The 16,063-nt window shown below is 30.9% G+C and overlaps 1 protein-coding gene across 1 annotated transcript in view; it reads right to left on the bottom strand.

The window, feature by feature from the left end:
- Positions 1-8,319: 8,319 nt before the first annotated feature.
- The window catches only part of LOC111370470, a 13,292-nt gene continuing 5,548 nt past the window's right edge, over positions 8,320-16,063 (bottom strand). Inside the window, exon 3 of the transcript XR_002698417.1 lies at positions 8,320-8,662. The gene's annotated coding sequence lies outside the window, so the exon portion shown is untranslated. The remainder of the gene's footprint in view (positions 8,663-16,063) is intronic.

Genomic DNA, 16,063 nt, shown 5'->3' with positions numbered 1-16,063 from the left:
TATATATATATATATATATATATATATATATATATATATTTTCGTGATTTCAATGGTTCTTTGATTCATCAATGGGTGAGATCATTTTGATTGATCCAATATCTCAGTGAGTTGAGAGCTTGAGAATGAGCGAAATAGAGAACATAAAGTCATGTCGAGAACCATCGCCCTAAAAATGGGTAGAGTGATTAATTAAGTATTTTCTATTGAACAGTTAAAATTGAGCTCAATGTTTAGTGACGGCTAAATTTTTGACATTTTTGATTAGTGAACAAGTTCGTTGAAGAAAATAGTACTTAAGTTAGTAAAAATAATTAGAAGGGCAAAACTATAATTTATGCTCGTACCTAATTGTCGGATCTCGAATGAGATAAAATACATATACAATACGTCTAAGGAAAATACTACAAATTTATTAGCTTCTGTAATCTTATAGATTTAAAAAGTTCAATTTTTGTCTTTAGTGAAAAAAGCAAATGCAAATAATTAGATTAAGTGATCTAGAGTTGACTTAACAGGATGTACTTATTGGAATTTAAATAATATATGTCCGATAAAGTCCCTATGGTTGCTCCATAAAGTATTGGAACTTAATTAAAGCAATTATAATAGTTTTGAACTTAATTGTAATTACAATAAAGTTTATACTTAGTTATAATTACTATGAAAGTCGTAAACTTAATTATAATTGTAATTGAAGTTCGAAGACTATACATGTAGTTAAATGTAAACTAATTGGATTTGGACTTTAATTAAAACTCCTACTTAAATTTTAATTAGAACTCTTATTTGAATTTGAAATTATTATTGTATAAGAATTGTTACTATTCTATCTTTATAAATAAAGATTAGATGAAAACTAAACATCCTATGGAATTGTACAACAATTATAATACATAATTTCATGATGTTCAAATTTTGGAGTGAGAAAATATTTTTCTTGCTTTTATCAATTATCTAATTCAAGAATTGGTTTCTTGATTTACTTAAAAGAAAGTACCCACGTACCGGTGTAGTCTTAAAGTTAGAAAATACCATAGGAGATTGGAAATTTGAAGTATCCAGTTCTTGAAATTAAAAAGCTGAGAGCTCGTGATCCAGAATTTATTCAAGAACTAACCATCGAATTTAGGCAAAAGTTAGATACCTTTATTCTTGATATAATATACACGTGAGCATCTAGACAATTTTGTTTATTGAATTAAATAAATTTTTTAATTTCTGAATAATTTCGCTTTCACATTGCAATAGTTACTACTAATGAAACCTAGATACAATTATACACGAGCAATTATTCAATAATCATTATCAGATCATATAATTTTAGCCTTAAGACCTTTAACATTAACAATAAAATGCTAAAACAAAGGTTAGGAATTTGGGCGGATGAAATTAGAAACTGTATTTAGGTTGAATTTGGATGGTTTAAATAAAAAAATTGAATTCATTACATAAAACGACAAGGTATGGGTTGAAAGCCCAAGAATAGCTAATCAAGAGAATGTTGAATTGGTTTTCAAAACTTTTTTGAAAATTAATTCTAAATTTAAACCAAAGTGATAGCAAATGAAACAATTAAACAAATATGCATAAACAAATATAAACACAAAGTCAAATAAGAACAAGTAACGAGCAAAATATAAAAACGGTAAATAAAAGAGAGAGAAGATCAAACAATATAATTGTGGAGGTTCAATCCAAGGCAATGATCTACATTCTCCGTTACCAAACTTTTCGACACGAATAACACCTTTTCAATATGTTGATTGACTTATGGTGCAATTCAACATTTTCCAATACTTTCGATAACTTACAAATAAGGAGAACCAATCCTTAAACAATGTTGAGCTTTACGGGACCTCAATATGGCCACCTGTTGAGTTTTATGAGACCTCAATATAACCTATACTTTATCATAGTGATTTTACAATAAAATCCTCTCTCGATAAATAATACAAAACAAATTAAGGACTAAAAGATGCTAACACTTCAATGAATAGTAATAATTGATAGCTCAAGTGTTATATGAAAAATTTTGATGAATATGATAATTAAAAGTTAGATTCAATCAATCAAAGTGTTTCAATGAGAATATTATGAAGAAATATATGCGGTGTAAGTTCAAAAAATCTTCTCAACAAATATCTCTCTTTAAATGAATTATTGTAATAAGTTAAGCACTAAGAGAAATAAGAAACTTTGATGAATATGATGATTGTACAAATTTGATTCAATCAATCAAAGTTTTTAATATGAAAAAGTAGAAAGGATTATACAACATAATTACAAAGACCTTCTTAAAAAATATATCTCCTTTTTAAGACTGATATAAATAAGTTAATAACAACCAGAGATGAAAAACATTTATGAGAGAAATTAATTCAAGAAATTTGATTTTGAAATCAAAGTTTTTGCTATGAAAATAAAAATGTAAGCTCGAAGAAAATTTTTCACAAATATATTTCACAAGGAAGCTCTCTTCATGTTTATTATGATGAATGAAAGTCAAATAGTTTTTATAGCAACCATACGTAAAAGATCTATCTCGTCGGATGACCTAATCGAATGTCTGCTTGTCAATCGGATGATCGAATTAGCCATCGTGTAACAATTAAAAAAATTGATCGTTGGCGAACTAGACGTCTGCCTAGTCAAATGGACGTTCAATTGACCGTTGACCGTTGATTTTATTTATTTATTTATTCATTTATTTTTTGAATTATAATCCAATTTCAAGTATGACTTTGAAAATTAATCTTACTTTTGATTAAAACATCTTATGTAAGTGATAATAAAATTAACTTTTCGTGCATAATATGATATTTGAGTTATTGTCACTTATTATTAAAGATCAAAGTGTTATACATTTATATATGATCTAAAAAGCCTAGTTTTTTATCTTGCTTCGAAGTTTCTTTCATGTTTGGCTCTTGAGCTTCTCATCTTGATCTTTCTTTGATACTGTCTCTCATACTCTTGATTTTAATCTTTCTTGACATTTATTTTTTAAGCTCTTGTCTTAAATGATTTGACTTAAATGCTTAACCTTTACTTTGATTTTCATTTCAAGTCCGATATATAATGCTTGATTGATTTTAAAATTGAACTATCACCACTCAACATAAATTGTTAGAAACAATATTAATCTTGTTTGTTATGATCAAAACATTTAGGATGAAGTCAAGAGTCAACTATAAACTACTCCTTGGAATCGTCGTTGTGTATGTATCATATGTCAACAATTTTCCCCTTTTCTATTATGACAAACAAGAAGATCTGCAAGGAAGAATGAACAATTTATATCAAAGGAGTATACATTATAATTTATCATGTAATTCATATTTCCCATATCTTTTACAAATCAATAACCATATATTCAAAGCATACATTCACTCTTTCCCCTTGTTCATATATTCTAAGCATATTATATTTTCAATTGAAAGCATACATAATCATCTCACTTCATCTCCCCCTTTTGGCATAAGAAAAAAAATATAACATTTATGAGCAAAACACGGTCATAGGAAATAATAAAAGATTTTGCCATTTCAAATCCATTTTACTCAATTTTTCTTTTTGGAATAAACAAAAAAAATGTAGCACATATGAGAAGAAGAGCATGTCATATAAGATAAAAGCTTTAAATCAACCATAAAAATAGTAATATATTCCCCTCAATTAAGCATAAGATGTCAATTATATGAAAGTTTGAATAAGAGGGTAATCATCACTTTTTTATAGTAAAAATATTAATCAAAGCATGAGTGATGAAATGACGAAAGTATAATCATTTGGAAAAGATTGATATAGACTCCAACCAAATATGCACCTAAAATCAATTAGACATTTAGTATGAATTTAAGCCACACACTTCAAATTCATTGATAATTCTCAAATTTTCTTTAGTGTTTAAGATAAAGTATTTGCAACCAAACAATTTTAAGTGAACTATTTTCATTTAGCATAGTCCTTGTCATTTGTTGCGATGTGCGATTCTTCCTTTCTACAACTCCATTTTGTCGAGAAGTTCTAGGAGCCAAAAAATAGCTGTCAATTTCCAAATATCACCAAAATCAATATTATCAAATTCTCCATCATGATCACTTCAAACATATGACAGTATATCACTTTCATTTTGAGTCTTTTTACAAATATGTTTAAATGATTCAAGTTTCATGCCTTAGGTTCAAAAATAGGACTCAAGTGAATCTCGAAAAGTCATGACGAAAGCATAATACTTAATTTGAGCTAATGAGTCTAGATGGTCCAAAATGATTCGTGTGAAGAAGTTAAACATGTTTTGTAGTCAAAAAGTATTGTTTAAGTTAGAAAGAACTCTTCACTTATTTTTCAAATTGACATGCATCATAAATTTTCTCTTTCTCAAATTTCAATTACGGCATACCTTAATAAAACAATTTTTGGAAGTATTTGAAAGTAAGTCCATGTGAACATGACCTAATTTTCTATTTTCAATCAAGTATCTTTTAAATTTGATAAACACTATTTTTTTTTATTAATGTAACATCCTCAATAAGGCATTTGAAATAATCAAATTTGATATGATAACATTTATCATACAATTGACTAAAACCTAAATAGATTACATTTTATATTATCTAAAGAGAACATTTTTCAATAAAGGGAGATGGGTGATTACCAATCATTTCAATGATTTTTCTTTTGACATTAATTTCAAAAATATCATGACCACCATCATTTTTTATGAAACCCGTCAATAAGATTGAACAATTCATATCGAAACATAATAGACTATATTATATATCATAGTTCAATTGGACGTCCTCTTGAAAGATCCAGACGTCTACATACGAAAATTCCAACTTTTTGTCAATTCAGACGATGGAATCCAAATGTCGGTACAAATGTGCTATTCTTTACAACTAAATTAAAATATAAGCACATAAGCATATATTAAATAAAATATCAGTTCACTAGCGGTTAAGTAAAAGGAATTCGATCGTACATCAATATTTTGTTATATTCACAAAGCATACTTGGACCATCCAATTTGATTGATGAATACTTTGGAATGTTCATTTACTTCAATTCTTTTATTTCGAACTCCATTCTTTCTTTTTGAGAATAGAGTCTGTTTCCTAGTTATGTGTCAAACATCCACTATCAAAAAACTATTTGCTATTTATTTTTCTTGGTACCTACAAAATAATTTATTATTTGTTCTTTGGTACCCATACAACTTTGGGTTCTTGGTAGTTAGTGTTAGTGGACTTTTTAAGCCATTCGTAGTTACCTTCAAGATGCAACCTCTTTTTAATTGAACAATTGTAAGTTACATGCCCATTTTTATTGAAAAATTATATGTGACATTTGAAATGGGGGAAGTAAAGGCTTTAACGAAAAAAAATTTCAAGAGACTTTTATTTTAAAAATGGTTTGTATCCAATTCCTCATTTATCAAAAACAAATTTTTGTTTACCAAATATTAAATCAAAATTTTTCCTGCCTCGAATAAATTTGTGAACAATTTAAGTCAAATCTAAAAATTTTTCTTGTAAAGAGGAATTTTCATTAATTAAAGAATCATAATCATTTTGAATTTTCAAAGTTTCTTTACCTCATTTGCCAATAAGAATTCTTCTTTTTTAAGGATCGAATGATCTAAAGCAACTTTTTCAAATTCTCCAAGAATTTCATCATAAGAGGTAGATAATTCATCATATGAGCAGCTTCCATTTGAATTTATCTCATCATCAATAGCCATGAAACGCATATTGGCAATTTCGTCTTGATTTCCATCATCTTTATGGTTATCATCATCACTCTCATTCCAAGTTGATAAAAGCGCTTTCCTTTTTATAAATCTCTTCTTCTCTTCGCCCTTTTCTTCTTCCTTTTTGAATCGGCGATTGTTATGAAAACTTTTCCATTTCTTAACAAGAGAATCAGGTCGTCAAGTTTTTCATCATTCATATATTCTCTTGAAATGCCTTCATCAACTATGAATTTTAAAGCAATTTGGCACCTTTTATTTTCTTTACTTTTCATTGTTTTCTCTTTTATCTCAATGCGATTTAGGTCATATGTCATCGTTGTTCCATAGAGCTCCTCCAATGAATATGTATTGATATCTTTGGTATTTTCTTTCAACATTTTCACTGGACTTCATTCTTCCAAGAGTGACCTAAGCACTTTACTCATAAGTTCACAGTTAGTGAATTTTTGGTCAAAGCCTTTGAGGCCATTAACAATATCGGTAAAACGAGTAATAATGTCAACAATCGGTTCATTTTATTTCATAAAGAAATTTTCGAAATCTTTAACCAAAATATTTGTCTTGATTTTTTTTATTTTGCTAGTTCCAGCATGAGTAAATTTCTAATGCATGCCAAATATTATAAGCAAAATCACATGTACTAATCGATTAAATTCATTTATATCTAAAGCACAATTAAAGTATATTTTTTGCTTTAGGTTCTTGTGAAGTGTAATGCTATTTAGCATCATCCAATGATAAAAATTTCAGTTTAGGTGGCACTAATATGAATTAAATTAGAAATACAATTAAACGACTCAGTTGTATCTTTCATTGAGTTTATCGTGTCACACCATCTAGACTAGTATTGTAACACCACAAGAACTAGATAGCATTAGTGTAGGTTAAACGAGTAAGAAAATTTTAAACGCGTTTCCATTGCAAATTGATCTTCAATAAATAGCAGTTTGGTTCATACGCTTTTATCATAGTAGTATAGTTCTAATATGAGTGTTTGATGTGTGTACGAGTTCAGTTCAATTTCCAAGAGAGCTGGATCGAATCGAACAATGCCACCTCTATTTAGAAGTGCGAAAAAGGAAAGTGATTGATTAGATGGATGCAACGGTTTTTAAACAAAAAGATTTTGAATAAAAGGACCACATTCTAATTGCACTTTAGGTCCTCAATATTTTTCTGTTGTAACAATTATGTGCCCAACTTTTTTCATTTTCAAACTTCAATAGCACGTCACCTTAGTTAACATTTTTATCCTAAAAGTCAATTAGAATGATTTAAAAAGACCTATTTGTTCATCATATTTTAAAAAACAATAAATTCTAAAGCACAACAAAATATTTTTTTCATCATTCAAATTATGCAAACAAAATATTTTGATTGTGTTCACCATCAAGGGCGACATATGCTAGACAATGAAAATCTAATAAGAATTTGATGGGAAAATGGTTAGGAACTTCAATTCTATAATGAAAATCTTGAGTACAATTAAATTTTAATATAATAAATAAAAATTGCTGTGAGAATATAACTACCCTAACAAAAATTCAAAATAATAATGTGGGACAATGCGGCAACTGGGTGGGTCCATTGAGGTAAAGTACATGGGACTCAAGTGACCCAAGAAGAAGTTACAAGTCCATAGTTCTATTACCCAAATATATTCAAGCTTATGGAGAGCTGGGCTAAATCAAGGAGTGTCAAGTTTTAATATCACTACGAAGAACATCTCCAATAATAGTGTAAAATAGAGACTTAGATCACCAAAGTAATCGAAAACCTCTCGAATGGAGAGTTGCAAATGAAATGCAAATTGTATTTTTGAACAGAAAATGTTAAAAAAATCAAAATAGGCAAAAAGTGGATTTAAATCTTTTGAGCAAAATTTAAATTTAGATCCACTGCATGCCTTTGAACGAGTGCTTAACAATGTAGAGGTACAGATTCTTTGCTAATTGTACCCCTACACATTCATACATTGACCTAGATAAAATTAGATAAGATTCAAATATATGGTGTAAAAAGGTTATTTGTACTCTGTTCAGTTTTGTTCAGTCTAACATACTAAACTCAAACTCATATTGCTGTAATTTACAATGCTTTGTATTGATTCACGCATCCTAATGTAAGTATGTAATGACAATTACAAATGGATTCATACTACGTTTGGTAATTGTGAGAGCACAAATGTGGCAGTAGAATACAATACAATCAACATGGTGGCTTACTTTCAGAACCTACTCATACTAAATTAAGAGTATCAAACATTATTATTTGACTTTTCGAATGATTTAGTTAGACATGTTTAATGAACAAATCATAGACAGGTAGCTCTATATAGCGCCAAATTATTGTACACATTGTATGAACTATAGTGTACAGGTAAACTACAAAGTACACAATTCATTCTACCAAATGGTGAATTCTACGAAATGGTGAGACAAACTTTCGTAAGCGGGCCACATCCTGCACACTACAACGGCCCAAGTATAGAGTTGTTAAGAATGTACATCTCCTCTAAACGGCAAGTAGATAGATTAAGTTCCATAAACAAAATTGCAAAGAATAGTAATTTGCATGTAAGCGCATGTGTGTGTGGACAATCAAGGTCCAAATTTTAGGTCGAAATTGATACCTAATGGGACTTTTTAAAGCGTTTGGGTGGCCTCATCTTTTCTTTCCTCAAATCTAGTGTAGAGCTTTTTCCCTCAGCTCAGATCATAGAACTCTGCCTTGTCCCGATTTAACTGGAATTGGCTAAAGACTGGAGACAGACTTTCCTTAATGCAAGCTTCAAGCAATGCTGATTTAGGGCCGGCCAAACGAATGATACTTGTTCACCGACGGAAAGAGAGAGTGTTAACCCGAAGCACCGTTCCCCTACTATCCCATTGTATCTGCATACGGCTGCAAGTAATTTGAAAATAAAAATAAAAATTATCATGATAGAAAACAATAGGTCACAACATAAAGAGTATACCGATTTATAGTTTGCAGAGGCAATATAAAATTTTTGAGCGAAGAAAATGTTAGTTTTTGTATGGAAAATCCTCCCCCAAAAGAAGGAACTTGTTAAAAACTCATATATGCTCCAGAATAAGATGCTTGAAAAGTAACTTTTAACCTTGTACTCTACCCTCAGAAAAAGTTTCAATACCTAACACAAATGAATACTAATTATTAGGAACTCGATCCTGCCAGTGATATGAAGCCAAAAAGGAGGGAAAAATCCAGGAATACAACAAAAAATTTGAGAAGAAAATTTATGTCATGTATAAGAAGGCCAAATACTTGACTACCTAAATTAATTAACGATACTTATTTCATGACATGGCTTCCAACCATATCAAGTTCGGTAACTTCTCCATTATGTCACTGTAAGATTGATAGTCGACCAGTGTCTTATACACTCCATTTAGGAGTCGATGCAATTTGAGAATCACACTAAATACTGCATCAGACAATGAAACATTAGTATGCTTCTAGAATTACTGTAAGTATTATGCCCTAAATCCAATCAACTTTGAACATAAATACTTTTATATATAATTAATGCAATTAAAGGGCAAATCTATTATTTAATTAATAGACAATTAAATAAATAATAGAGTCCGTAGATTCAAATATTTGTAATTTGTTAATCACAAGGAGTTGTGATTGTGAGATACAAATTACATCTGATTGAATCTTAAATCATCCGTGGTCGTAAGTAATAACGAGATACGGATATCGTTATTACGGATAGACCATCGCGTGTGGCATTTCTTCCTTGTGAAATAAGTAGCTGATCTCACAAGTTAAAGTGTGGTGACACTTAAATGAACACGTGGATGTTTTGTTATAAAACAAAACATTGGAGACCCGTCGAGAGATTCCACATGGATAACTATCTGAGTGTCAGTGGTTAATCTCTAATGTTCAGTAGTGGAATTGGTCATTTGACTTGAGGTCGTCATGGTACCTTATATGAGGACAGTCATACTTTGACGGTATTGGATATTGCTCTGCAAAGAGCCGCTAATACGACATCGTTCGGGTATGTCAAGAATCGTATAAAAGTTGTGATTGATCAATAAAGGATTCGTCACTCTTAGATAGTAGGAGATTATGATCTGCGTTTCATTCAATTAAGTCGATGATGAAATCTTTGGCCAAGGTGTACTCATAAGTCGAAAAGGAGTTTTCGACTTATATTGACTTAATAGTAGAGTGAAAGATATGATAGAAATTCGGGATTGACACAATTTCATATCTCGTAATTGATCGGATCATATTGACGAAGGGATTATAGTTTCACGGTAAATGAACGAATTTGATTTTGTCATACCACGTGACATTTTCCGTCCCATGTATTGTCCTGACACATTGCTAGATGTCAATCAAGGACGGCGAGTGTGAATTGATAATAAATTAAAAGGGTGTTTTAATTTATCAATTTTTATTAGATCAAAATAATATTTCACGTCGTTAGGCATCGTGGTCGGGAACCTAATGGGTGGCACACAAAAGAGAATTGGAAGATTGCAAATTGCCAATTGGTTAATTTAACAATCATTGGATAAATTAATTAATTGAATTTGTTATTTATATTCCCGAATTAATTAATTGGATTAATTAAATGTTGGACCGGATCGGGCCAAGCCCGTTTGGGTTTATATAAATACATGGTTAGGGTTTGAGGTCCATATATTTTTCATTATTCTTGCTAGCACAAGAAAGAAAAACCTGGTAGCTGCAATCTTGTTCTCTGTGTGGATTACCGTTGGAGGCTGGACAATTGGACAGCTGTGGATGGCGAATCAGGATTGCTGGAACGAAAAGAATAGCAAAGAAGTTTGCAGATCTAGAAAAGGTACAATCTTATCACAATTTCTATCTAAACACAAAGGCGATTCTTGGTGGGAATCGAAAATTATTTTAAATTTCGCTGTGCATATATAAGTAGATTCCCAACAGTGGTATCAGAGCCTACTTTGTGTTTGTTAGAAATTGCTTTGCATGTTGGAAACAATTAAAAGTTAATTGTTTATTTTTCTTGTTTTAGTAATTAAGAAATTTATTTTTAATATTCAGAATTTGATTTTGAATATAAAATAATATTTGGGTCAGAATTAAAAAAAAAAAGGGATTGGGACTGGCCGGTCGCCGAAATTGCTGCCGATTGCCCAAGTTTAGGTAGCGCGGGGCGCTGCTCCAATGGAAGCAGCGCCGCACGCTGATGCTGCCGGGCGGTGAATGGGAAGGGGCGGCGCCGATCGTCGGCCCATGAAACTAGAAGAAGTAAAATAAAATAAAAAAATAAAATAAAAAATTGGTTAGGGTTTTTCAGTCGGTTTGGGTGAAATGGAGGCAGGGGCCTCTGACGCAATTTGTGAAATTGCAAGCCCCCGTTTGCAATATCCTTATGGGGTCAATTTGTTAAGTTATTTAAGTAAGGGACCGTTTTGCATTATTTGACATTGTGGACCCTTACTTGTAATTTCACTTCGGTGGTAAATGTGTAAATATTGAAATAAGGGCCTTTTTCACAATTTCAGAAATCGGAGGGCCTGTTTGATATTTTTAAAATGGGTCAAATTTTGAATTTTCAAAGATGTATTGAATTTTAAATTTGGAGGTGTTTTACATTTGATTTCCAAATGGGTTTGACCCATAATTTAATTTTGACCCAATTTAAAATCTTATTTAAAAATTGACGACATTTTATATTTTCATTGAAATTGGATTTTAACTTAAATATTAAACTTTGACCCCAATTGAATTTTATTTTATTTAGGAGTATTATCTTAGTTTAAAATATTAATTCAATTTTGAATTAGAGTTGGACTCTAATTTAGGACTTAATTAAAATTCGATTTTAATTAATTTTTCACCCAAAGATATTTTAGAAATTAGAATTGGATTCTAATTTGATGTATAATTAAAATTGATTTTAATTAAATTGTTTCGCCCTAAACTTTTCTTTAGATTAAAGTTAGACTCTAATTTGGTGCTTGATTAAAATTTGATTTTAATTAAACGGGTTGGCCCTAAAAATCTTAGATTTAGAGTTGGACTCTAATTCTACTATTTAATTAAAATTTGATTTTAATTAAATATTCCCGCTAATTAAATAATCGATTAATATGATTAATTAATTATTTAATTGTTCCGATCCATTTGTCTAAAAGAGTTTAGACAACTTAATTGCTAGAAACTTGAAATTAATTTGCATGTAATATTAGATATTATATAGGTATACATTTATGTGATAAATACATTATCAGTGGACAATTATGGACTCGACCATATGGATGTGTTGAATGGTTAATTTTATTCTTGTCGTTTTATGGGCCTGCGAGCTCTTCATCATTTTGGACCTGTGAGTCCGTTATTATTATTATTGTTGTTATGGGCATGTGAGTCCAATTTCACTTAGGCTTGCGTGCCAACTAGTATAGGATACAAGTTGCAACTAGACTAATTAAAGTAACAAGAAAAGGAGGAGACCATGGAGATGGCGCATTGATACTGAATAGTGTAATACCCCCTAGGAATTGACCAACTAATTTTTCTTGTGGCTCGGGAAGACTAGATAGTAAAGTCTATAATTGTCCACACTATTATATTATGTTATATATAAATATATTTATTTGCATGGTAGATGTATAATAATATATATATACATATATATATATATATATATATATGATTGTATTGTTGTTGATGAGACTTTTGAATGCAAAATCCCTCCACAAAATATTAAGTCACATTTATGATTGCCTTTCATCATTATAGTGAAAAACTAGAGTCCCAAATCGTCTTAACTTGTTGAGTACACTCAAGGCTAGTCTATTAGGGATATGTTTAGCATTATGAAATATTAGATATTTCTGAATGATGGGTTCGACTTAACTAAAATTTATCTTTTGTTGAGTACACTCAAGGAGATAAATTTTAGAGGCGTGTTAAGCTAACACATATGATGTGTGAAGACAAAGATTTGTCAGCTTAATGATCTGGGAGTTGTATGGAGATACAATTGATAATAGTATCTACCCAAATGTTATATTAGGGCTTGTTGAGTACACTCAAGGTCTTAATATAATAGATGGGATCCCAGCCCACTGGGAGTCAAGTTCGGACTCCATAAATTTATGTAAAAGGGTCATAAATTTTATTTAAACAGCGGGAGTATAATTAATTTAATAAAATTCCATGTTAAATTAATTGATGCATTTTGTATATTATTTTTTTTCGTCATTTATATTTATTGAATCGTGAGTAACCATGAGTATTTGAATGGCATACTAGATGCCAACAACCAAACTATATTTTCTTAATTGACACCGCAATTTGAGAATTGTTCTCATGCATGAGAAAATTGGTCACGTCCTTGAGTAGCCTTTTCCAGAAACACCTGCTGATGACTCGATTAAAGAAGAGGTGGCTACTGTAGTAAACGCAGTGATGACAATAGTACTGTAGAGTATGTGATTCCTGCAACTATGTCACCTGAGTTACAAAATCGACTTGAGAGTATAGATGTTAACACATAATTCTTCATTACAAAAAGTTGTATGATAATAATCATGTGTGGAAGGATATGAGACTTCCAAACAACTATACCGGTGCAAAATGACACAGTAATCTTCAATCGATGCTTAGACACTGAAAGTGATTGACATTGAGAAATGTCTCAATTGAGATCAATCATAAACCATGAACTAAGTAGTGACTTGGTTCTGCAATCTCTGTCAGAGAAAGCTATTCATAACTAATTATGAATTTAACGTGAATAAGCTCGAATGCAAAATTATTGAGTTGCTTAACATGCTTAGAACTGTCATGCCCAATAACAAAGTTAGAAGTGGGCAAGCCATTGATTCCTCTAAGGGTATTTCGAGGAAGTCTAAAGGGACTTTGAGAAAGTACCTAATATGGTTAAGACAGTCTAAGTGAAGGACAATACAAAATCTAATGACCCTTGTTTTCATTATAGAATGAAAGGTCATTGGAAGGAATATTGTGTGGCTTACGTCTACTTCACTAGTTTTTTAGGTATTTGATACCAGATGTAAATCTCATATTTATACAAATATGAAGAAACTAAAAGGAAGTAGACCACTGCGAAAGGGAGAAGTTGACATACACGTTAGAAGATGAGCAAAGGTTGTTGTATTGCCTGTATGAATATACTTCTTGTCATTACCTTTTGGTTTAGTATTGGAATTAAAGAAACGTCGCTTTATACCAACCATAGCTGGAACATTAAAATAAATTTCATGTTCCGACATGAACTATTTTAATGTTAAAGACAATAGTTGTTCTTGTTTCTCTTGATAAAGATCCTAATAACTATGGTAAATTACAAAACAACGTTTGTATTCTTTAATACTAAGGATTCTAAAATGAGTATAGAAATTAAAAGGCATAAATCTAATTGTTACCAAAATCTGGCATGAAAGACTTTATCATTTAGATGAAATATAATTCCAAAATTACATAAAGATGTATACTTAGGATTAATTGATTTTGACAAGTATAAATTATGTATGTCTGGCACAATGACCAAATTTTCTTTTACTTGAAAAGAAGAAAGGTCAGCATAATTACTTGTCTAATGCATAGTAATGCTTATGGACTCCTGTCAATTAATGTCAGGTAATGTTTCTCTTATTTCATCAATGATCATGTATACTTGATGAAAACTCAAACATGAAACTCTTGAAAAGTTCAAGGGATTCAAACTAAAAGTAGAAAAACAAATAGGTAAAGATACCCTCTAGATTATCTTAAAGATAAAATCTAGATTATCTAAAAGAGTGAGATTCTCGTGCAGTGGACCTTTTCATATACACTGCAGCAAGGTGGTGTATCTAAAAGGAGGAATCGTTAATTATTACATATAATGCGATTAATAACAAGCCATGCAAATCTCCCAAAATTGTTTGAGTCATGCATTGATTGCAGTGTGCAACACACTAAATCATATCCCATCTAAATTGGTTAACAGACTCCATACGAGTTATGGAAAGACAATAGTCCCAATTTATCTTATATGAAAGTTTGGGGCCATAACGCTTATTTGAAGCGCCTTGAATCAGATATGTTTGACACTAAATCTGATAAATACGTATTTATGGGGATATTCAAAGGAGACATTTGAATATAAATTCTATTATCATGAAAAAAATCTTCGTCTCACTACATATCATCTTCTTAGAGAAAGTATTTACTCTAAGGGAGGACAATGGGAGCAAAATAGAACTTGAAAGAGTTCAAGAGTCCACAGATATAGTTAACAAATTAGATAAATCCGAGTTCGATCCCATATATGATATGGGACATACTTTGGATCGGGAAGTAAAGACTCCTGAGAACATGACAGCTCTATATGAATCTAGTAGGGTCATTCGATCTTCAAGAAGGTACGAATCCATGATCATTAATCAGTGATCCAAGATAATGAACCTGCTAGTTGCAACAAAATAAAGTCAAGTGTTGACTTAAAAGAAATAGCAAGAGGCCATGAAACTCGAGAAGAAACTCGACGCAAGTGAACGAGGTTTGGACCTTGGTCAAGCCTCCTAATGGAATAAAGTCCATAAGCTTTTGTAAATAGTTTACAAAAGAAAATGTCGATATGGATGTGAATATCCATATATACAAAGCAAGGCTAGAAGCAAAGGTTAAATGTTGACCTTGGTGAAACATTTCTCCTGTAGCCTTGCTTAAGTCCATTCGGGTTTTGTTGCAACAGTTGCATATCGTGATTATAGGTTAAGAGAAGTCTCTTGGAGCTGAAATCTTAGATTTGATGAAAAGTCAAAGTGTTTGATTTTATCAAATTTGAAAACGAATTGTGTGTTTACAAGAAGATAGTGGGAGCATTTTTCGTATTCCTAAAACGACATCCTTATGTTTCAATCGTTGGAATAATGGTTGTTAAAGGATTTATTCTCGAACGATATTGGAAAAGCAACTTGATCTATAGAGATAGATCTAGAGGGTTGCTTGACTCGTCCCAATCTATATAAAATGTTGAGAAGATTTTATATGGAGAAACTGGTTTACTCTTAAGCGGTATGTTGGAAAGGTTCCAAACGTGAAGAAACCGTTGATTCAATAGTAGAAACCTAATACATGGATACTTCAGAAGTAGCAAAGAGTTGCAATATGGATCATGATGTTCATAAAGGAACTTGGAGTAGTTCCTGATATTGTTGATCACATACCATAGTATTATGATAACAATAGAGCCATTGCGAAAGCAAAGGAACTAAGGTCTCATCAATGATCCAAACATGTATTAAGACGGTATAATCT

Source organism: Olea europaea, chromosome 21 (assembly GCF_002742605.1).
Source record: "Olea europaea var. sylvestris chromosome 21, O_europaea_v1, whole genome shotgun sequence".
NCBI classification, from domain to species: domain Eukaryota; kingdom Viridiplantae; phylum Streptophyta; class Magnoliopsida; order Lamiales; family Oleaceae; genus Olea; species Olea europaea.
The sequence above is the reverse complement of the archived record's forward strand: the minus strand, read 5'-3'. Positions and strand labels throughout refer to the sequence as shown.